Below are 7,400 nucleotides of genomic sequence, written 5' to 3' on the forward strand. Positions count from 1 at the left end.
AGAATTTTATCAACCGAAGCCCGCCACGGGCCGACCCACCTAGGCCCGCGACCCGCACGGGTCGGCCCGCGATGGGCTTGGGTTGGCTCGTGGGGTGAGAAACACATATAAGCTAAGTTTTTTGTCAATTTTTTATCTTTCTTTGTTATAATTTTGAAATAAAAATAGTATTTTTCATCCCACATAACTACTTGTTTGTGTTCATTTATATTTAAAATACATGTTTATGGATACATTTGGTTGATAAGACATTTCCGAAGTAAAATGTTGAAAATATAAAATATTTTTTAATTTTTCATTTTAAAAAAATTGATAGGCATGCGGGTTGACCCGCCAAACTCGCAATCCGCCTTAGATTGGGTTGGGTTAGAAATTTCCCAACCCGCCAAATTGACGAGTCGGCCCGCCCCACCCTGCCAAATGGTTGGCCCGCTACGGGCTGACCTGCCTCACCATGGGTTGATCCGTTTGACAGCTCTACGTATAATTTGATGTTCTTATGAACAAACTCATTAAGCGATTTAATTAATATTAATTATAATCAAATTATATTATTGATGCGAGTTTATATAATAGAATTCGTTAACTCATATGATAGTAAAAGGTGGAATCCGTCACCCCAGCGGCTCCACACAATCGGCTCCATGACCATTTGTGAGGAGGTAAATCGGAAAGTTATAGTTAACCAATATAAAGGAGGACTTTTTTTTCTTGACTTTATCGAGATTCAAACCGTTTGACTCATATGTTGTTATTAAGGATAGATTAATAACAAAATAAATCTATTGTTAGATATAAGACACGGTTCCTATACGATTGAATAATTTCATATCTCCTGGCTTTTTACATTGTTGGGGTGAGTACGATGCTTTTATTGCAATTCCTACCCAGAAGATCTGTCTCTTGCCTCTTCTTCCTAGAATTATTGGATTTAGTGGACTACATCGAGACAATAGTAAGTCTGCTACTGTGCTACATCGTATTTATCTTTGGTCATCGTCTATTTCATTTAACTAAATTGCTATTGTAATTTTCGATGTTAACTGAATCCGATGTATAAATATATGAAATCATTGTTAAACATTGCATCAGTTGCAACGTCGTGAACATGAAGGGGTGCCTATTCATCTTCATCTTTCTCTATTGAAAGCAGTCATCAAGACATCGGTTGGTAACCGATGTCTTACTTGCTATATATGATGGCGTCCAAGGCAATCTGATCAGAGGAGCACAGCGGAGGTGATCAGAGAGCTTTGCGAGGTGATCAACGAGCAGAGGAGAACACCAGTGGTTGAGATTTGGCTCGTGAACTTTGGAGCACTTTCTGATTTCCTTGTGATTGTGCTTCCGACAGCGGCTGCCCACTTCGACCGTCGACGTCTTCAGTTGCGACTTCGGGAGATCACCGTGAGTGATTATAATTACCGCATTGTTTTATTTTTGTTTAGTTTCGATTTTCATGCTGTAAAAAATTACCAACATTGGTATCAGAGCCAAGTTTTGAAAGCATGAAATTCGACGCGGAAAAACTCTACCATTTTTCTTCTTCTGTCGTGAAGAAGACGACACTGTTCATCAATTGAATCGATTAACCAATCGATTCAAAATAGGGATGGCAATGGGGCGGGGCGGGGGCGGGTTTGCCATTCCCATCCCCGCCCCGTTCTCATTTTTTCGGGTTCGGGGATTCCCCATCCCCGTTCCATTTCTAAATTTAATTTATATTATTATTATTATTTAATAATAATTATTAATGATAATATTAAAATCAATATCAATAATAATATTATTAATAATATTTTCAAAAAAATTAATATTAATATTAACACTATTATTAATATTTTTAAAAAAATCATATTATTATTTATTAATATTAATAATAATAATATTCGGGGTGAGTTCGGGGATGGGGATAGTATTCCCATACCCGCCCCAAACCCGCCCCATCCCCGAAAAATCGGGGATCCCCATCTCCATTTCGGGTTTTCCCCGCGGGGCCCCAAACCCACGGAGAAAATTGTCATCCCTAATTTAAAATCGTGAGATGAACAATATTTTTGACGAAGCACAGTGAAAAAAGAAACTGCTTCAATCGATTCTTCAATTGATTGAAGAGAAGAAAAAAATGGAATGAACAGTGCTTTTGACAAAGCACTGTAAGAAAAAAAACGAAAACGTGTATAAAAAAAAACATGCATGTTGTTTTTTTAATTTTTTCTTCTTCATACGAAGGTTAATTAAATATATTTATTTATTAATTAAATACATATAGAAATGTATTATTAATTAATAAATAAATATTTAATTAATTTATGGTTCAATATACTGAAAATTGAACCAGACCAACTTGTCCAATCAAACCCAGATCTGATTTAAATTATTAGTTGATTTAAGCAGACTGATTTGATTCAATGATACCTTAAGCTGGTTCAAATTATTTGTTAGTTTAACCAGTTCAGTTTATTATTGAATTAATTAGGGTGATATTGATTACAGTAGTTGGGTTGATCAAATATAACCATATTAGTTCTGTTGTGTCAGATTTGATCATAAAAATTAGATTTGTCCTAATGGATCAGACTTAATCCAATGGGCATTGGATGAATCAAACGGACCTGAGTTTGATCAATAAGTCTGAGATTGACTCAAATGAGCTTAAACAATAATAGAACATAGGTCAGAAATTTTTGTCCAATTAGATTAGTTCTAATGAGGACAATAAACTAAGTTTAAGATCCGGACTCCTGATTGACCGGTCCAATGGGTCAGTCGGCTTAAACTCCTGAAAATCAAGAAGAATTATTTTTCTTGATTTATAATGATGGTATTATGTCTGTATGAATTGAATTAAACTGGTTTTGTACTGGTTAGTCGATTTTGTACTGACTTATTTAAATTCAATTTTTCAGATGGCACGGACTATTACCACATTGACTCATCGTGAAGTGCGGCGAAACCAGCTCCAAGAGGAGATTCAGGAGATAGAGTATAAGTCTGCTTATGGAGTCGACGGACATGTAAAAAGGCTTGATAGACTGTTCTGGAAACTTAAGCAAGAAGAGTTTCCAGTCCTGGACAGTTATAGGATCTGGGCATTGATGCAATCATTGCCAGAGTATCCTAGGATAATAATAGACTATGTATGCGGACATCATGAAGGGCGCGTCACATATTCAGAACTGTGTGAGTAGCTGCTTCACCATATGGGTGAAGAAGAGCCTGAAGAGTCTGAAGAGGACCAATAAATGTTCGAGGAAGATCCAGAAATAGATCTGATGGAGAATCCTGAAGCTGCCCCATCTGAGATTATCCCAAATGAGTCCAGGTTAATAGGGATAATATTGGCTGCTGCACTAGTGTTTATCCTAGTGGGAGCAGTGGTGGCCTATCTAGTTTATTAGTGTTCTGTTTACTGTCGTTATGTACGAACAGTGTTAGCTCATCCAGTTTTTTAGTCATGTAATAATTTCTATCGTTATGTACGAACAGAATTATATAATGAAAAGTTATGTTATATGTTAACAAACTTGGAAATGATTAGTTCATTTCATGACATGATTAGTTCATGAGAATATGATTCGTTCATATATCCATATGATTAGTTCATATGAAAAATGCTTTGTTCATTTTAATAATGATTCGTTCATTAGATGAGATATGTGTAATATGATTGATCAGTGTTGATTAGATTAGAACATACAAATGATGAGTGGAAATAAGGTTATCACTTGATTTTGTAAACTAACTCTAATTTACACCAAGTCAATAAATAATTGCACATATATGAATTACACTGAAATAATAAATAATGTGTTTATTTATGTAGATCATGACAACTAAAAATATCATAGTTGAACTCAATAAGGGTGAGAAATTATATGGGGATAACTACAAAATTTGGCACCTCAAGATACAATACGTTCTCGAGAAACAAGAAGTTCTAGAGGTTGTAAATCAATTATTGGAGGAACTGGTTGATGGTTCTACAACACAGCACAGACGTGACCTTGATGCCTATAAAGCATGGAAAAATGAAGGACTCCATTGCTAAGGGAATATTGATTAGTTCAATGGTGGATGACCTGGTATTTGAGTATGAGCCATTACCATCGGCTCATGCTGTCTGGGTAGCCCTTAGAGAGAAATACAGTGGAGTCAGTCTAAGTAAGCTCCGTCAGCTAACTATCAAGTTTGATAGCTGTAAAAAGCGTTCGAATGTTACCATGGCCGAACATCTCAGGAAGATGGGCAACATGATTCGAGAGCTTAAGACTATTGGTTATGCATTGACCGATGAACAACAGGTTCAAGCAGTTATCCGTTCCCTTCTTGATTCTTGGGAAACGATGAAACGGAACCTGACCCATAGTGAGAGTATCAAGACTTTCACTGATGTCTCACGCCATGTGGAACTCGAGGCGGAGAGGATTGAATCTGCAAGGATTTCGGGTCAAGCTTTTGTAGCTGAAGGTTCTGGTTCCAAGAATAAGAACAAGTGGTTTAAGAAAGGAAAGGGAAAAGGAAAGGAGGCTAATGCTGTTGCTGCGAAAAAAACAAATCAAGAAGAAATGAAAGAAATATGAACAGAAACATAGGAGCAAGTTGACTTGCTTCAACTGTGGCAAGAAGGGTCATTTTGCTCGGGAGTGTGCTGAGCCTAAAAAGGTAGATCCATTTTTATCTTATTTCCACGAGCAATATGTTGTAAGTACAGTGTTGTTAGCTGATTCGTATCCTTTCTAGATTGTAGATTCAGGAGCAACGAACCACGTAGCTCGTGATCGAGCTACATATGTGGAGTACCGTCGGGTACCAGCTGGCAACAAATGGGTATATGTAGGAAATAATGCAAGAATTTAAGTTAAAGGAATTGACACTTGCAAGCTCAACCTACGTAGTGGAGGCACCTTGTTTTTACATGATGTCCTGTACGCTCATGAGATTCGACGAAATCTGGTTTCCGTTATTTGTCTTCTTAATTTAGGTTACAATGTAAATTTGTATAGTCATTGTGTAGAACTTCGAATTAACTCTGTGTTAATTGGGCATGATTTTGTAACAAATGATTTTATGGTTCTTGATGTAGAGCCAAACAATAATGATGGTTGTTTTTCAAACATTGCTCTTACTAGTAATGCTGATGTTAATGATGAATTTGACATGCTAGATTGGGGCATATAGGACAAGAACGAATGAATAGATTAGCTATGAAGGGCCTATTAGGCACTCATGCTAAGATTAACTTGTCTATATGTGAGCATTGTCTTGCGAGAAAGACAACTAGAAGACCATTTGGTAAGACTATTAGGGTTGAATCGCCATTGCAATTAATTCATTTGGATATTTGTGATCCTATGATATAAAGGCTAGAAATGAGAGTTCTTATTTTATTATATTTATCGATGACTTCACACATTTTGGTCATGTGTATTTGATTTCTCACAAATCTGAAGCATTAGATTACTTTATTCGTTACTTGAACGAAGTTAAGAATCAATTGAAACGTAAGGTGAAAACCTTGTGCACTGACCGTGGAGGAGAATATTTGTCTGATCAGTTCAAGACAATGTGTAATGGGAAAGGGATTATTAGACAACTAACTATCCCTGGAACTCCACAGTAAAATATGGTTGTTGAAAGAAGAAATATGACTCTTTTTGAAATGGTTAGGTCTATGATGACGGGGGCTAATTTGTCTATCTCCTATTGGGGAGATGCATTATTAGTTGCGGCATATATACTTAACAAAGTGCCTTCAAAGTCAGTTCCATCTACCCCACATGAAGGTTGGACAGGAAGAAAGTCAGATTTGAGTAATCTGAGGCCTTAGGGGTCTAGGATGTCTGAAGAAATACTCATAAATAGAGTCAGGTGATACATCAAAGGGCTCAGGTAAGGGGTCGGGTAAGTCTGGATATATAGAAAAGACATTTCCGGAACACCTCCGGCAACCTAGATAGTCAAAGAAGGCTGAGAAACTGAAATCAAGAGTCCGCTTAGCAACTCTTGTTTTATAACTTACTTCATTAGTTTGATGAAGATTGTTATAAAACTCAGATACTAAGTCATAATTGATATCTCGTTCTAAATAGACAAGTGTATCAAGTTTGTAGTAGGCAATGATTTCTGACACAGTTGGACAAAATTCGTCCATGAATTTTCGATCCACAGACCTACAAGGGAGTAATTTAAAGGTTCTTTGTCTAAAGACTTCCTCAAAATTGTAGTTCGGGAATCTCCCGGAGACAGATGGTTGAGGTCGGGAAGGAGCCTTAGACTTCGACTTCTCAGGTGACTTAGAGGCCCCCTCACCCACTGGTTTCTTTCTAAGAGTTAACAAAGTGATATAATGGGGCAAGTAAGTGAGCACCGGAGTCACCCGAAACAAAAACCACATATATGGTGAGAAATGAGACCGAAATGCCAAGTTCTAGAGAAGTAAGGAGTTACCTTGGTGCCATTGAAGTTTTGGCTAGGGTTCCGACGTGCAAAGAGAAGAGAAGAGGTGAGGTGTAGGGAAGAGTCGGCTAGAGCTTCCGCGTGAAGAGGGAAAAGAAAGGATCGGGAAGTTTTAAGGGAGATGATGGGTGTACAGATGATGAAATGATCGAACGGCTGTCCGATCAGGAGGTATCAGGAGCCTCCTAATCGGTCCATGGACCGATCCAGGAATACCCTGATCGGTTCGTAGACCGATCAGGAGACGATTAGTACTCACTGATCGGTCCCTGGACCGATCAGGGAACTTCCTGATCGGTCGGTAGACCGATCAGAAAATGATCAGTGGCCTTGCGTACCGGATTGATCTGATGGTCTCCGGACCGATCAGGGAACTCCCTGATCGGTCTGTAGACCGATCAGAAAGTGATCAGTAGCGGGCTCTGCGTGTCAGGCTGACCTGATCGGTCCGTAGACCGATCAGTGTCTGATACTTAGATCTCTCCAGTAATTTCAGTAACTGAAATTAGTAATTTCAGTAACTGAAATTCATAGAGATGTTCGATAGTTAGTGGAAGTTTCTCTAGGAAAACTTCCAAGTTCAGAACCTAGAACCTGGAGGATCTACAAGCATAACGATTACCTAAAAATTATGGTCTGAACTTATTTATAGCCCTAAAGTTGCAGACATTTAGAAAACAGACAACTTAAGGCCTGAAAACTGAAATTTTTGACCTTTGTTGTGTGCAGTTTCAAGTTTGTCAAAATATAACCAACTTCTAGTTCAAGTGTATCAAACAGACCATCAACCAAAGTTTCATAATTTCTAGGTAAAGGTCCAACCAAGTTTCCTTGGTTGGAATATATGAGTAAGATCTAGGAATCAAATACACATGAATTATGTAATGGTCTTCCCCATACTCAATTTATGTCTCTTCAACCTAATTATTCAAGGGATGCAT

Source organism: Zingiber officinale, chromosome 1B, assembly GCF_018446385.1.
Source record: "Zingiber officinale cultivar Zhangliang chromosome 1B, Zo_v1.1, whole genome shotgun sequence".
In the NCBI taxonomy this organism is placed as follows: Eukaryota; Viridiplantae; Streptophyta; class Magnoliopsida; order Zingiberales; family Zingiberaceae; genus Zingiber; species Zingiber officinale.